At 38.5% G+C, this 17,242-nt stretch overlaps 1 protein-coding gene across 5 annotated transcripts in view; it reads left to right on the forward strand.

Moving 5' to 3' along the window:
* Window positions 1–17,242, forward strand: part of LOC105193170 (brain tumor protein) — a 133,186-nt gene that overhangs the window by 83,572 nt on the left and 32,372 nt on the right. The window contains exon 1 of one of the 5 annotated variants that reach the window (XM_039454514.1): window positions 13,039–13,960. The exons of the other annotated variants lie outside the window; for them this stretch is intronic. The gene's annotated coding sequence lies outside the window, so the exon portion shown is untranslated. Of the gene's footprint in view, window positions 1–13,038; window positions 13,961–17,242 lie in introns of those variants that run through there. 5 annotated transcript variants of the gene reach the window in all.

A 17,242-nucleotide genomic window follows, 5' to 3' on the forward strand; every position in this document is an offset into this window, starting at 1 on the left:
AAGTATTTTGTTTAGTTCTGGAAAATATTCACTATTAGATTTTTATATTAATTAACCGATTTTTTTTATCTCAGAGAGCAATTTAATTAAGTTTAATAATATTAGTTTATTTGCAAAATCATTATTTAAATATAAAAAATGTAGAAATGTAAAGTTATATATTTAAGGCAATATGTCTATTTACTTAAAAATAAATATTTCTACCAAATAGAACAAACAAATGTTTACAAGAAAATATATAATTATAAGAAATTTTCATTAAAAAACTTTTCTCTTACAATCAGTGTATAAATATAGTTATAGACTTCCGCGATTCGCTGCACCTTGCAAAGAATTTTATAATCGTGACGGACTATCCTACTTTCTTGCCTTTCTACTGACATATCTGCACGTTATACAGGCCAATTAATCTCGTAATTAATACCATGTACGTTATCCACCGCAGGGGTTATGCAAGAGGTTATCCTTCAGGAAAATAACGCTGTTAAATCTTTAACGACTATCTTCGGTGATATGTTAGACAGGGATATGTTAATAAATTCGTTGGCGATACTATGATCCTGCGCTTCGAGTAATTTATCGCATCTCTCTCGAAGTACCTGTAACATGTAAATTTTTACGCATCAACGGTCTCGTGATCATTAAGCGAGTGGTCGTAATCCAGTTCAACGCCATTGAGTCGAAGACGTTTACAACCCATCTCGTATTCGGCGCGACATAAACACGTGCCAATTGAATTGACTACTAATTTAAGAAGTCGTAAATGACGGGAGCCTCGATCCTGCCTTTCCGCAGATTGCGTACTGGCCGTGGAATCCACGCCTGCAGTATTCTTCTATAAAATCAAGCTATTATTGCCTCGCAGATCTTCCGGAATCCGAATAACTCGAATCTAATCGCCGGGAACCCACCTTTCCCCGAGATTCGCGCTACGTATGTATTATAACTTATTACCGATAGGCGTTGTTCGAGTGACTCACGCGATGCCTCGGCGTCGTCGCTCGGCGATAATTCATCGCTACGAGTTGTCGGTTGCAAGGTGCATGCCTCCCTCCTGCCGGATACTTCTCCCGGAGGCGCATAAATACGTAAATCGCTGCGCTGCTGCGGTATTTCCGGATTAATCTCGCGCTCGACGGTTAATGCATGCACGCTTAAGATACCGTGGCGAATGCGGCCCGCGGGTTACTCTTTACGCAAATTATACGATAACGCAGAAAAGCGAATGGAAAAGTTGATGGACACCGCGAAGAAGAAAAACTGCGTATATCTTTTTCTTCTCGATGCACGATGCAGCCTCTCGCGCGCAAAATAAGATGGGACGACTCGGTTGGTCATTTTTGCAATTTGCATCTAGATGTTTTTATTAATCTTCAACTACACTGCTCAAATCTGGTCTGCACAAAGGCGATGCTGGAGTCGTCAGTTCTACCGACTTACGCACGTACGATTTACGAAACCAACAGATCTCTGCACACTACTACATCAAGATTTCACGTACACATATACACAATTTATCGAACATTCTGATCTCTTGAATTGAGCTTCCCGACTTAATTCTAACGATTCAACATTATTCATTCATTTATTCTACACCTGGCTCTGCCTTTATTTCGCACAAATAACCCGCATAACGTTTCGACGAAATAAATGTGCTTGTGAATTGACGGTTTTGGTCGCCACATTAAAGTAAACGTCGATAGAAAATCTGTAATTTAAACATTGTTTTCTGTTTTCGTAAAAAAAATGAATCAGAGTTATATATAATAGCATGTGTATTTTAATTCTGCAAAGAAATTATATTTCTGTAAAAAATCAATGCTAAGTATAACATGTTTAACAAAATGGTATTTTTGTCGACAATACAGACGACTTTGGCGTTGCTTTAAATAAAATAAAATTAAAAAATTTTGTGGTTTTTTTTTTGTGTGCTATAATAAACATTCTGAAGTTGAAAGATAATCATTTATCACAAATATAACAGAAAATAAAGTTTGTAAGTCTCTAAGGAACAAAAACGATTTTCTTCTAAATTTTGACGACGTTAATTTTAGGATATTTTTTTTCTAATTAACCAAATAATAAATAAATGTGTCGCACAAGAAATATTTGTGCAGTTGCGTGCGATAGGGCACATTTATACCCCAGCGTACACTGTAAAAAGATTCAGTAAATTTACATATAATAGATGTAAAAATTATACGATTAGTCTCGTAAATAAAAAAAATTATGTAACTTTATAGAAATTATGTAATTCCACAAAAATATGTAGATTTGTTTTTATTAAGTAAATATATTTTATTTTATACAGAAAATTATGTATATAACGGGATATTTAAATGTAATTATCTAAATTTTTGTAACATTACGTAATACGACAATATTTCATATATGGCTGTGAAATATAATGTAATTAACGTTCACTGTGCATGCGTGAAAACTCTGCTCTCCTAGCATCACTAATATGTGCGGGCACAATAAGTAGTCATTTCATTGTTTACAACATGTATGATAGAGAGACATTATTTGAATGTATAATGCGATACAATATATTGCAAAATGTACTGACCTTGTCATTTCTATAACTTTCCATACATGTTGTAAATTTACTTCTGCAATCTGCTTAATTACAAATTACAAAATTAATCTTATTCTTGTATATTGCAAATTTACAAATGCGTGAAAATTTACAACTATTTAGTAACTTTACATCTATTATAATGGATAATTTTGAGAAAATTATTTTACAGTCTAGTTAAGGGTTAAAATATGTCGCATTGACTCGTATTTGCGTGTTATTAAAGCTTGTAACTGTAGAAAATTTAATCTTATACTCTTTTTCAAATTACGTTACGTGATCTTTTCTCGCTGTGTCTTACCATTTTTAGTTTAGCGGAGAAATTAGATTACATAACAATGTCTTCTCTCCTTAATATCATCGTTCACCGTTATCGAGTTAAGACAGCCGAATGAAAACAGGAAATACGCGCGTGGGTTTTTCAATGCGGTAAATTTTCTCACGGCAATTTTTGTGATCGAAAGATTTGTAGGCGGGCGGAAATAAAGAACACCGAAGGTCGTGTAAGGGAGGCGAATAATATCTCTGGACACGGGTGGCGTGTGTATAAGGAAAGCAGCACCTACGCGATACGTGCCGACGTTCTAAAAATACGGGCTTATTTTAACGAGGAGAGGGATGTGTACCCGCGTGAGAACGACACGCGGTCGAGTACCATACGGGCTGCTTAAGCAGGAAGGTCACAGTGCGAGCTACGAGACTGCGCTTTCATCCGAAAGAAAGCACGAACGAAAGATATTACCTGTCGATGAAGAATACCTCTCGCGGTAGACTTGAAGCACGATGCATCATGTGCGGAACGTCACGAATTTATTAGATGCACTTCTCACGTGCTTGATCTTGGCCAGACCAGACGTTATTTCTAAATTTAAAATTTTTTCCCATTGACTCCGTGTATACAGGGTGTCTATAAAATATGTATAAAATATTCCACCCTCTATATTTTGGAAACTGTTCCAAATTATCAAAGCTCGCGAAATTATTTCGAGGGACTTCTCTATCTTTTCGTTCTCCTCAAAGAGTAGACCCAAATGATTGAATCGTAATGGTTTTTTTGCAATTTTAAAGCGTTTCTAAAATTTAGGAATTGGGAACAGACTTTATAGACACCCTATATACAACACGCTCAAACACACACTTACACAAATATAATCAATGAAGGGTCTTTGTGTGTGTATCGCCGATATTAATGTCGCATTTAATATTGGCGAATGAATCCCTTTTGAATTACTCGACTAAAAACATTTCCTGAAAGAGTAAAATGTTTTATCTCTGCAATGAAACTAATGTCCGGGAGAGATTCAGAGGCTATCACGGCCCCGTCATCATGGCCATCTCTTCGAATTCGACGACACTGACAATGATATCGATCGCGTGGATCGCGTGCGTGGTATGATTCCCTCGTTCCCGTGTGTATTAGCGCGTGCGGCGCCGAGCGTGTCGGGCGCCGCGACGCCCCCTCTGACAGACGGTGAGGAAAGAAATGGGAATGGAAAGGAGACGAGCGCGTCGCAGCGTTTAATTATTTCTGCTATGGAGTTACCGTAGTCCCAGACGTAAGCGACCGCAAAAAAGTGAGATAAAATAAAATTTCCTCTGGCAGCACGTGGCTCCCCTTTTCTCTGTAATAAACGTTGATAGGCCGAGGGAAAAATTTCCATTTTCCAACGTAATTGTGTTATATACTCGTACATTTCTGGAAATCGGAGGAAACGCAAGTTTTACCGAAAACCATCGAGCGAGCACCGCTGCTATTTGTGTTGAACTGAAAGCATTTCTCTGGTGGTGAAGTTGCTAAATTTGAGACTTAGCTTAAATAACTTTATTAAAAGAATTACTTAAGTTATTTATCCAATCTTATAACACAATATATGAAGTTGTTATAGAAACTCTTTTTTTTTTGCTCAGAAACACTTCGCTTTATTGACTAGCTGTTCATTTGCGCAAAGAACTTTTCAAAATTACTGTAACTGCTCATATGCAATTTTCGATCGTTGAAATCCCTGTGCTGCTAACGGACGCTGATCTCGTTTCCGGCTGTTCGGCTTTCTCGCCAATCAGTACGCCAAGCTAATTTTAGCCTCTATCGATTCCCACCTGGTAGAATTCGGGCTGGCCTTTCGTCCAAACGCGATGGATGATACCGCATTTAATATTGGCGAATGAATTGTGGAAAATCGGCCAGACAAGGAACATTAATTGCATTATGTATATCTCTCTCTCTCTCTCTCTCTCTCTCTCTCTCGAAAATGGAACTTTCCCATAGTTACGATATCTCTCCCGAGTACTGTCGATTTATCGATTGCTGCGGACAATTAGAAATTATTACACAAAATTAGCGCGCGTTATTTTCTCCAGAATACAAGCTTAAGAATGCGCGAACTCTCGCGCAGCATAATGGATGCTGTGAGGAGCAGCGCTTGCACCTTGCAAGTATAAAATTCTAAAATATTAAATCTGGAAGGGATCGCGATTGTGTGTTGCATCCTTGAGAGACCTGAACTCTTAGATTTTTGGTTACCCTCATACTTTAATATGAATCGGCAGCATCTTGAAGCTATGGAGCCTTACAAAAGCTTGGTGCTTCAATAGGTTCGAAGATTACGATACTCTAAGTCCCCTTGAAATTTTCCATTTTTCCGAGACAATACTAACTTTACAAAAATTTCGAAATTTTCATAATACCGCATTCCACGTGTTCCGAGAAAGAAACAAAATGCCCTTTTGAGTAAATTGAATAAACTGCATTATCGACTTTTACCTAAAAAGTCATCCCAATTTGTTTGAAGTGCAATACTAACATTTTTCACTTCAATCTGCAATGCTCGACACTGAGATAAGTATTTCAGTCTCGCCGAATTTTTTTTCAGCAATGAATTATGAATTTTGTTATTTTTTTTTAATAACGAATATTTTGTATAACATAATCAGTTGTATTTCTGCAACAGATTGCATTAGCGTTAATAGTCGTCTGTGGAAAGGACGTGTCCGTTGCAGTAACGTCATTTTCACGGTGAAAACCGTCGCACGAGCAATCTAGAACATTGCGTAATGCCATAAATAAGCGAGCTGGACTCTCGTTTAACATTATAAATATCGTAGGTACCCGGTATATCGATCGATGTCTCTGACACAACGTGCGTCGTTGTAAACAACCTCGCAGCAGTGAAACGAGTCAGAAATAATTTCCTCTCTTTTCATGACGCTTTAGAAAGCTGAATATCATAAATAGCACATCGGCGTGTTACTCGCTAATATGCGAGTAGTATTGCCCGATGCCGATGATTGATCGCGGTGTCGGAGATTATCATTGTAACGCGAATTCTATTTTATGAGATGCCATAAATTAAATTAGTTACAAAACAAAGCGAATAAGAAAACTTGATTGAAGATAATAATGTGTACTTCTTCGTGTAAAACGTGTATATCGTCTCGTGACACACTTCAATATTTTCGCTGTTTCTCCATGGTCTGATTTTTTTTCCGTATCTCTAAGTTAAATAAACCGTACTCTCTTGAAAATTTAATTACTGCGCTTACATGTGCAAATAGCATCGCGATAAAGAGCGTCTTTATTATTCTCTATATTTAGCGCGAATCGTCTTACGGCGAACTCCATCTTGAGTATCATTACATGCATAACGATTACACCGCTAATGCATAAATAAGTAGTTAGACACTTCGATGCTCCCCGTCACGTGGACGGGCTAATTAAGAGAGTTCTTAAAGGCGGGGGGAAGTTTCCTATGCTTTAAAATAACTCCAGGCTATCTCTCGTCTTCAATAAGTGGAACGAGCTTCCATAAATTAATAAACCTGCGGAATTCAGCGCGGAGTAGCGCGGTGGCGGCGCCGCGCCGCGCCGCGCCGCGCGCAGCATGTCTTCTTCTCATTAAAATTGCAACCCGTGTTTATGTTCCCTCAACCGTTCGCCCCATTTCGTTGCGTTCCGTTTTACATTGTAGCCGATGGTGTGTAACGTAACACGAAAGTAAATTTCAGGGGCCGCCGGCCATCGCTGAAAGATTGATCGCAAGGCCGAGAGCTTCGACACAACATTTCCTGCCCGCGGCTCGCCGCAGCCATAAATTTCTCACCGCGTTCACGAAATGCGCCTTGTGACGCGAAACGGGAAAAACGCCCCGGAATTCTCGTCAGCGGGAAATAATACATGATAAATGTAATAAAAATGCTAATAGACGTGTCTGCGGGCCCTACTGGCCGTTGGGACAAACGACAGAAATGAGAAACAGCGTGAGATGGAAAACGTGAACTATAAATGCCGGGAGACAAAAAGGCCGGAGTTAATGACGAGAAAATGTCTTGCGCAAAGGATCTTTTATGTTGTTATCGCATTTGCTCTTTATTTCCAATCTACATTTATTTCTTGTCTCATTTATCCCGATCATTGAAGCTTGAAGCCATTTACAAATGTTTTTGCTACATTTTATCGAATTTTTTTGTAAAAATTTTTAACTAGAGTTGTGCGTTAAAATATAACCGGTACGAAATTAAAAGTATAAATCGTAACGGAAATAGAAAGGTTTTTACTCGCAACGTTTGACATATTAATCAAGATACGATTATAATTGATAAATTTGTCAAAAGCCCCATTACCATTTCGATCGTTTGTTCCTTTATATGGCAAATTGTGTAATTCGCCGTGCTGTTTGCATAAATTCGCCCTTAAGCTCTCCTCTGAACTGGCTGCGGAATAATGCAAGTCTTAAATGCGAAGTGTACGGATCGCTCTTTGCTACTTTACCGTGAGAAACTGTTCGCGCAACGAACCGCATTACAATTAGCAATTAGCATTGCGGCGGTCGTATGTTAATTGGAGTAATAATCATGATACGCTCGGCCTGCTCCGAAGTCGGAGCATCTTAATCGCGTTTCGTGACCCGGAAAAATATGCGCGATGATAAAACGTGTTATTGTTATCTCCGGCCGAAGATTGCCGTTATGAGTGAGCGTTAAAGTTTTTTGCAATCGCATTAATTGTGCGCATTAATCATATCGCGCATTGCACATTATATTTTTTTTTCCTTTCCTCCTCTCCTACGCTTTTTATCTCTGAACGTAATTACTAGTCCTAAAATTGTATAGAAGCAAGATCTTATGCAATTCACAGAGGAAATGTATGATATAATTAACGCAAAAAAATATTCACGTTATTTATGATACGTAGTACACAGTATTTAGAAAGCAGATAATAATTCTTTGAATAAAAAAATGTAATTGTATTAAAAAAATGTATGTATAAACTTTAGGAATTTTGTTTTGAAGATGATAAAAGATTACAAGTCATAAAAACTTTGATAAAGATAATACGAAAAGGAGATTTATATATTATACAAATTTATTTCCCAAAGTTAAAATTAAAATATCTAAAAATTGTGTCTATACAAACAACACTGGTAGATGGATTGTGCGATTAATATTTTTATATTTAATGTTGGCAGACGCACATTTTGATCGTATTTTAGTTATTCTATACTCAAAACCGCGATTCCGTGCGGTCGCGTTGTAAGGTACTCGAGATTTTCTTCAAGACTCTCAATCACATGGTACAAACATAATAAGATGACGCATGCGGGCGACAGCATAATGTTGTTTGATGCCTGCATAATTGTTTCTATAGTTATTAAGGAGGCGTCGGAGATCTTGTTGCCCTCTCTTATTTTACGATCCATGAGAGAGGAGCTTAATATAGCTCAGGGATTTCTGCGTAAAATATGATAAAGTTGTACTAAATCGAGAAATATAATGAAAATTTTATGGAGCCTTAAAGATATGATTATATGACGCTCAAGAGATTTAATTTTATACTTCGAGGAATATTAAAGAAATGTATATCTGATAATATGTCACTCGTGTAAGAATTTATTTCACATTTCTTTAGTTGCAAATGTGGAAAACATCGAGAATTTTTTTAATTACAATTTTCGTTTTCTGAAATGTCAATCAAGCCAATTAAATCTTTATATATACTGCGAAATTCGTATAAATTCATCTTTTCTGGAAATCATAGATTTAGAATAGTATCTCGGATTAAATTTGCTCCAAATTAATAGAACAGGATTTGTTCAAGTCTCTTCGCGAGTGTAGTCAAATCTTTGCCGCTTATAATTATTAGCGTCCTAACATCCTACAGGTGTGTGCTTTTTGCTGACGTCTCTTGTGAAGCTTTCCGTCTCCTTTTACTTCTCCTAAAATGCCTATTCTCGCGTAAAGCTTTTCGTACCTTTCATGTGTTGAAATACAACGTCCTAAAACGCCATTCCGCCGTAAATTCGCATATGAACGAGTTGAACGAGCAAAATCTACTCTGTTGCACTTCTATGCACGTCTTTTCACTTGCTATTATTATCTGTTTACTTCATTTATGATAGATGTTAAGATTAAAATGCTTAACACTGTCTATGTTATTTTAGAAATGATACATGTATTATCTTTCCTCATCAAGAAATAATAATTAGAAAATATTTATTTAATTAAGATTTTAATATTAAGAAACTTGTTAAAAAATAATGTTTTATTTAATAATGTTAAACATTTAAAAATCTTGCTTTTAAATTTGAAATGCACAATATTTTGACGTATAATACTTATTAATTTTAACATTACTATAATATCATTAAAATTCTTTTTATTGCATTCTTAATAAAATTATTGCATCCGCTTTAACTTTTCATTAATTTTTATTCTCTTTTAGAGAAGAAAGGGCTCGTTTATATTTACTGTATAACGAGAACAATGAAAACGTTTACATAATTACAAATAATCTTAATTGAAATAGCCTGTAAAAAGAGTCGCCAATAAATTTAATCAGTTTTTCATACATTTAATGGTTTACAGTTTTTTAATCTATCTCATCGAACTTGATCGTTGCATATCTACGTATATCTAGCACACATCGCTCGCGTGCCTCTTGAGAAAGTGTCACGTAAAGCAGATATGTCCGCCTTTCTTCTTCCTGCTTTTATTTAAATGGACGTCAAACCAAGCGTATCGATTCCTCAATTATGACACGATATTATGTAAATAGTTCCGCGTTAGGCGTAAGAATCGTCGATGATTGCATGCCACTAATTTCCACGTTCCGTAATGGGGCGATGCGTTTTTAGAAACGTGCTCTAGCTGGTAATTGCGATTGCTCGGAGGGCTAACGAAACACTGTGCGTTCAACGGAACTGCTTGCCCGTAAATGCCTGTAGAAAGTATAGCGATACACATTACGCGCACCGACGAGAGACTAATTTTTCCTCGACTAATGTAAATGATTCCACGTATCTGTAAATAGATTTCCTGGGACGCCATTTATATAATAAGCTTAAAATGTGTTTAAAAAAAAAAAGAGAAAAACGATAGTTTCATCATCTAAAAGCGACAGTGAACCACGCGACACGCCAACCGGTCGAGAGCGATGCGAGACTTTTAAAGTAACATTAATTACTTGATGGTCTTAATTGAAATCTTACTTAAGGAGAGCACTTCGAGCTTGTTTTTGAAATTAGTGGCTTCCGTTCTCCCACGTCATACATTCACATATCACTCCAATGTCGTCATAATGATCGATACAGCACTATTGCATGTTTTCGAATTCATCACAAGTTACGTCAGTAATAAATCATTCGAGACAGTCTGCCCCGTATATCCTAAATATTCCGAAATGTGTGAAAGCATTTCGCAGAAATATATTTCGTAAATTCGTTCATATGTATTTGGATTAGAAATGTTTTCCTCGAGATGAAAATACTATTATACTTAATAACGTCATAATTTACGAAGTGTTTTTTTTATGAACTAGTCATCCTTATAGTAACAGTCAATTTTTTACTTTATATTTCTGTAATCCCGAAGTAAAGTGAATTGCGAAGATCATGAATTATGCGTAGGTACATATTTTTAAACTATGTAATTTTATGTAAATAATTATAAAGTATTATATATCTGCGATGGTAACTAAAAGAAAAAAAAATGTCGCAATGTTTTCTTCAGACGTTTGTCTCTCATTCACGAATTAGTTTCGAAATTAAATTTTGAAGTAGAAGAAATGTTAAGAGGAGAGAAACGAATAAGTTGAGTTGGTTTAAGAAAAGTTTGTGCCCAGTTGTGTTTGTATATTGTTGACCGTGCCTCGAAGCAACGAAAGTTGACCAAAGTTTCAGAGGCAAGGCCACGATCGCGGCGAGAGAAATCGCGACCAATTCCGATCCCAAGCGCTGTTTCGCCGCGCGCGAAAACAATTCTGCCAATGTAACTCTCCTTAGACGTGCGATTTATCCGACCCACCCACATTACCGTGCGATTTAACGAGCCATCGTGTAACGGTCGCTTAACGATGATTCAGAGACCGGTCAAATGGTGCTTGAACCTCTCCACCACTCATCCTCCCTTCCGTTCTCTCTCTCTTTCTCTTTCTCTCCTCGCCTTTGATATACGCGTCACTCGCTCGTTTCCACTCTCCGGCCTCCTCTAGGTACACCACTCTCGAGCGCTGGTCTCACGAACTAAGAACTTGGAGAACGATGCTACTAGCGAGAAATGGCCGTAGTGACTTCCTTGCTGTTGCACGTTCGATAATCGATATCCTTTCGTCCCGGTTATTTCTTTCTTAGGCGTGTTTGCGAATAGAAACGTACGTGCTTTCGTAAAAAGAAAATTATGCACAAGATTGAAAATTCATTATTTTAATAATTTCTTTATTTGCTACACTTTGCGATGCGCATTGATTGCAAAGTAATATCAGATTTTTTTTTGCAAATAAAAGCAGCAATCATCATTTAGTTTTTTTTTTTAGAAATGGATGTTATTTAGATATAAATAAGTATGAATTTATACTTTCAGTAGGATGAAAGATTTCCCAGAAACAGATTTCCTCTTCAATAGATACTTTAATATAACAGATTATAAAGCTGTTTATGCAGTTTCACAAAGACATTCCTCATGCGTCACAAGACCGCTTAATTAAATGCGATTATGTCATTTCCTACGTTGATAGAACAAGATTCATTTTATATTCTCGTTTCGCGCCGACATATTTCCATATTTCGTTCATTTGAATCGACATTCTATCCCACGATGCAACGATGTTATAATGGAAGTCATTCACCTTTCTTCATTGCTATTTCGAGATTTAAATGCATTGTTTTTGCGAGTGCATCGTCAGGATGTCAACGCGCCCATATACGAAATCGATCTTGCGATTCGCACGACCTTCTGCCGACGAGAGGTTCGCAGTGCAGTGACCTCCTCCTACGTATTCCGCATGCGGAACGGAACGTCGTCCGCGTGGCGTCATAACCACTCCGCGCTCGTAAACCACCGGCAGCGAAACGACCGGCACTTCCGGAAAGCATGACGCTGATGCACTTTAACGTTCGAAATGCGCCGGCGGGTTTGAGTTGAGCGGAAAGTAGATTCGAAGCTTCCACTTGTGAAAAATACCCGCTCGATTTAACGTTAACAGAAATATCATCGCACTCGAGCGCACGTTCCACTTTGTAAATTGCTGTCAATCAAAGTCGTAAAATCTAAGACACGATCAACACAAGTCACTTTTTAGTGCTACTCGAATTGTTGATACTGCGCGTATGTTTCCAATCAGTGCATGTATATGTGTCATCTATTATTAACTTCAATAACGTTAATTGGATTAAATTTATACGAAATTTATACGAAATGAAAAATAATTCAAGTTTTAAAGCTAATAGAATGATGCTGTTTTTTATTTCATAATCATAATTCAACATGTATCATCACATAATTCATGTTTGTAATGATTTTATAATCACGAATTATGTGAAGATAAATATTTGAAAATTATATAATTTTATATAAATAATTACAAAATATTGTATATCTGTGAAGCTAAAGAGAAAAGTCGCAATGTTTTCTTCAAACATTGGGAATTGAAATAAAAATTGTATCAGCAAAATTTATTCGTCAAAATCTTCAGAAGTAAAAATTTTCCACTTGTTAGAAATCCTTCGGCGCGTTAGAACCTAAACGATCTCGTTACAACCACTTTCGTTTCCTTTGTCGATACCGACACGCAGACACGATCGATTTGGCGTCTGACAGGCTTCCGTTTCATTCCGTCCTTTTCTCAAGGTCTGGAATATTTTCACCTTTTAGGAATAAAATATTTTATTCTGTTCAATAATACAACATCAAAGCTTTGTACATCTTTTATGTACTTTTATATGTTATACATACATATTTATGCTATAATTGTAATTATCTTATTAAATGTATTTTGCTTTTTGCTTACTTATCTACTTTATTATATACATATATATATAAAATAAAATGAATAAATAAGAGAAAAGCGAATATGAAAAATATGAAATATAATATATAATTGATATATATAATTCTTAACTTGTTTTGATTGAAGTAAAACATTTAATAGTCAACATACATACACATACACAAATAAAATAATACTATATGTATACAATGTGCGTATGTATGTGTATGTATGCGCGCGCGTGTGCGTGTGTTGAGAGAAGGGGAGAATACGCGCGTATATATGTTGGCTATTGATTTTTCTGACTTCGGTAAAAACGACGAGTTAACAAAATCAATTATATAATATAATACATATATATAAGCGAAAAGCGAAGTACATTTAATAAAATAATTAAAATGATGGTACGTACACACACAATAATTTTGCTTGTGCGTATTGCAATATTGTAAATGAAATGAAATGTTAGGGAGAAATTAGACACTAGATTTGCGTTGCCAAACTGAAAATATCTTCGTGCCGAAGCGGAATATAGGCGAGAGACGAGCGGTCGGGCACATAAAACGAATAGATCCGTATATATAATTCTTCGGACTTCAGATATTGTCACATGTACGTATCGTGCGTTATTGTTAAATATACGAGGCCCGGGGAGCCCCGGGGCTCCGAGGTAATAAATTTCTCCCTTCCTATCCGTCCATCATGCTCGCTTCGCGTTCGCTCGCCTACCTTTCCCATAACCGCAGCGCCGCAGCCGTTACCAATCCGTCTGCGGCGCAGGCCGATGGCCTTTTCGCTTGCCTCCGTCTGTCTCATCTCGTTCCTCGTTCCTTGTTCCTCGGTTCGCAAACGTGACTATACCGCCGCCGCTGCCGCCATCGCCACCGCTACCGCCACCGCCGCGTCGTGTATCGATCGCGGTCGATGCTCGCCCGTCGAGCAAAATAACGTTAATCAAACGTGGGTGGAGAGGGGGCAGGTGGCGACCGCTCCCCTCGTTCGGGGCTGAAGAAACATCCGGCAGTGACATTGAAATTACCGGCCGCAGTACACGCGAGAATGTTGAACGCCCCGGGTCTTGCACGAGTCTCGCCGACACCGTGGACGTCTTTGACATTTAATTCCTGGTTAGTCTAATTATTTTCATGGATAATTGCGATTAATTTGGAGTCGGTTTTTCGAAAATATCCATATCAAGATCATATTCTCAAGTTGTAAAGTTTGAAGAAGAGTTTAAGCCTTTCAAATAGTAAAGTCAGAAGAAAAGAAAAAGAGCGGCAACTTTTAAAGTTTTAAATAAATTTACGAGGCATTACTTAAATTGCCACCGAGGAACGATCCATCAAAAAAAGAAAGAAAATCTGCAAAAGTGTATATTGTCGAGCAAACGCCGTGAAATATAATACATTCTTATAAAGAATTTTATAACCAGTCTTTAAACTTTTAAATTATCGGTAACCGATACAAGTATATCGTAAAATCTTGGCCAGCAATAATTGGAGATCGAAAAAGTTTGCTGGGGGGAGAGGGAGGGTTCTTTCTTTTCCAACCGCTGGAAAGGTTCTTTTCGATCACCCTGTAGCACGCACTACCGGGCTGCGTCGAAGGGCGATGCACCAACGGTTACCGTTCTCGAAGGGCGGTTGCCACCATCCCCCTTGGTTCCCGCCGCACCACCGTCGCTACTACCACCACTATCGCGAGCGGCAACGGACTCGACCCTCGTCGGAACAACTCCGGTTCGAAGGGTTGGGGCGGTCGATGCAGCGTTACCATGGAAACCAGACGCGCCGTCCGCCACCCCTTCCCACGGTGCATTCAACCGTGGGGTTGCGATCCGCGTTCGAAAATGCAACGGTACTTCGATAACGGGAATTATCCTCGCCAAGGACACGTTCCTGCGCCCGTTTCTCCCTGATCCCCCGTCGCATTTTTTATTCAGATACTTCATCCCCTCGCGCGGTGCACGAGAAAGAATTAACCTCCCTCTTCCTCCCTCGTTATATCCCACCGCGGTGTGTGATTTGTCATACGTGCATGATCGTTGGAAACGTTCTCCATTCTTTCCCCGACGATCCTCGACAATTGGAGGCGTGCGTGCTCGAAGACAGACGTGTTAACATGAAATGAAGAATAAACTGTAATGGGTAAAGTAATAAATGTGCATTTGAAATTTTATAAATTTTCAATGCATTTCATGTTTTCAGAGGGGCATTTCAAAAAGCAAACGAATAAATGAACGGAAAAACATAATCGCTATTTTCACAGCTCACTTGTTTGAATTACAAATTGCTTATTGAAATATATTCAGATATGTAACATATGGACAAATTTACGTATAATCTTTATATTTTATAAGATGGTTTAATAATTTGCCGTTGTATGTCTTTTTTTTTATCTTATAATACTCCGTATTGGTTTTTTATCAAAGCTATCCGCGATCATTTTCATTAATATAAAATTGTATCTCAATCCCGATAAATCTCGTATAAAATCCGCTTTGTCTTTTAAAGCTTTGAAAACTTTCCGTTGAGGTGTATGCAAATAATATGTACGTTGTTTTTCTTATTATTAAAATATGCTGAAAACAAGTTTCACGTAATTATTTTATTCAGCTGAAGGAGATAATCTACATATATATATGTATATGCTATTTTTATGCGTAGACTTCTTCACAATGGCGTGAATTCTCGCTTTCGATGAGTTCCCCGCGACTTCCACGGCCTCGGTATGTTAAACGCGGCTTTCCGGCGACCTCGGGCTCCACGGACGCTTCCCTCAGGAGCGTTCACCTTTTATCTCGGGAGTTAATCGAAATTCTTGCACGAAGACGGCGCGCGCCGGTCGCGCTCGCGAATGAGCGAGCGAGCGAGGACTCGCTAGTGCAGTGAGCTTCAGAAGCGTTTCCTGGAGTGCGCTGGCAGATGCTCTTTGTTCTCTTCGCCTCCGCGATTTCCTCCTCTTTCCTCTCTTTCTCTCTCTCTGCCTGTTTTTCTCTTTCTCCGCGACTTTGCTATCTCGTTTCTATTCTCTCACGCTGCGCCGCTGGCTCGTTCCTCCTAGTCGCTTAGATTTTGACCGTTCACCTCGGCTATGAAATTATGAAACGAGTCGAATGTAAAGACGATTGTAAGGGAAAGGAAAACGTTATTTTCTTTATCAAGTCTTTCTGCGACGATGAGACGGGATAATATCGATCGGTTGAAGCACGAAGCTTCCAAGAAACGATATTTTCAATTAGACCAGCTCGACATGTTGAAAAATGCTTTCTTTCTCTTTCTATACGTTCTCTCTACCTCCTCGACGTTACCTCTTTCTCTTTGTTCCTCTTCTTCTTCCTTCTCCACCACCACCATCACCGCCTCCTCCTCCTTCCAAGCGTGGAAAAGCGAGTGTCGTCACATGGTATCCGATAAATTCGCTCGACCGGGTGGGAGAGAAGTACGATAACCTTCGCATTCGTGACCTTGGACTCGCGGTCTATACCAGTCCTCCCTCGTTCTTCCTTTTCCTTCGCCGCCGCCGGCGCGCGTCGTTCCTTTTCCTCCGGCCACTCGGCCGATCTCTCTCCTCTTCTGACTGCCAGGTGAAACATGGCCGTCCGACTCGAGCGATTTAATTAGAGGGACCGAAGCCTCCTGCTCGTCGCGAGCCGCGCGAATAACCGCTGCGCCTCGGGGGTGCGGAGGGAGAGAAGGTGGAGGGGTGGCCAGACGCGGCGCGCGTGGGAATCGCAATAAAAGAGACCTTTGAGATAGGAAACGCCGTAATAACGATTAATCGCAGCGACAACGGCGGCTCTCTCGAGGAACAGCCGGGAGCGACCGATAGTTAAATATTACGACGTTATACTGCTATTATAGTTGATACTACTGTCGATAGAACGCAAAATAACATGATATTCTTTCATTACGTTTTCTCTCATGGACGAGGTGAAATGTATAGATAAATTCGCATTAGCACAAAGTGCCATTATTAAAATTTCATTTCATTACAAACATATTTTATGTAGTAGAAAAAAAAAATATAATCACAGTCGGTTACCTCATCACGTCGTACGATATTAATAATTAATGATATTTTTAATCCTGGCTAATCACAAAGTTGATGAAATTATAAAAAGAGCTGTACACATATGTTTAAAATGACACAGATCTGATAATTGTTAAAATTCTTCTAAGCTGCGTTCAGATTCCTCACCAGGGTGCACCCAGGCATCATTCCATCCTTATTTAACATTCGGTGAACAACAAAGATAAAACGACATCTGGGTGCACCCGGGTGGGGAATATGAACGCACCCCTAATAGCGACAGTAAATGTATCGTTGAAAAAAAAATAGAATCTACAACGATTCCCTATGAAGTGTAGCGATACACGATGTACATGTTGGTCGTTTTCTGTTTACAG

The sequence above is a fragment of the Solenopsis invicta genome, chromosome 10, assembly GCF_016802725.1.
Source record: "Solenopsis invicta isolate M01_SB chromosome 10, UNIL_Sinv_3.0, whole genome shotgun sequence".
Lineage (NCBI taxonomy): Eukaryota > Metazoa > Arthropoda > Insecta > Hymenoptera > Formicidae > Solenopsis > Solenopsis invicta.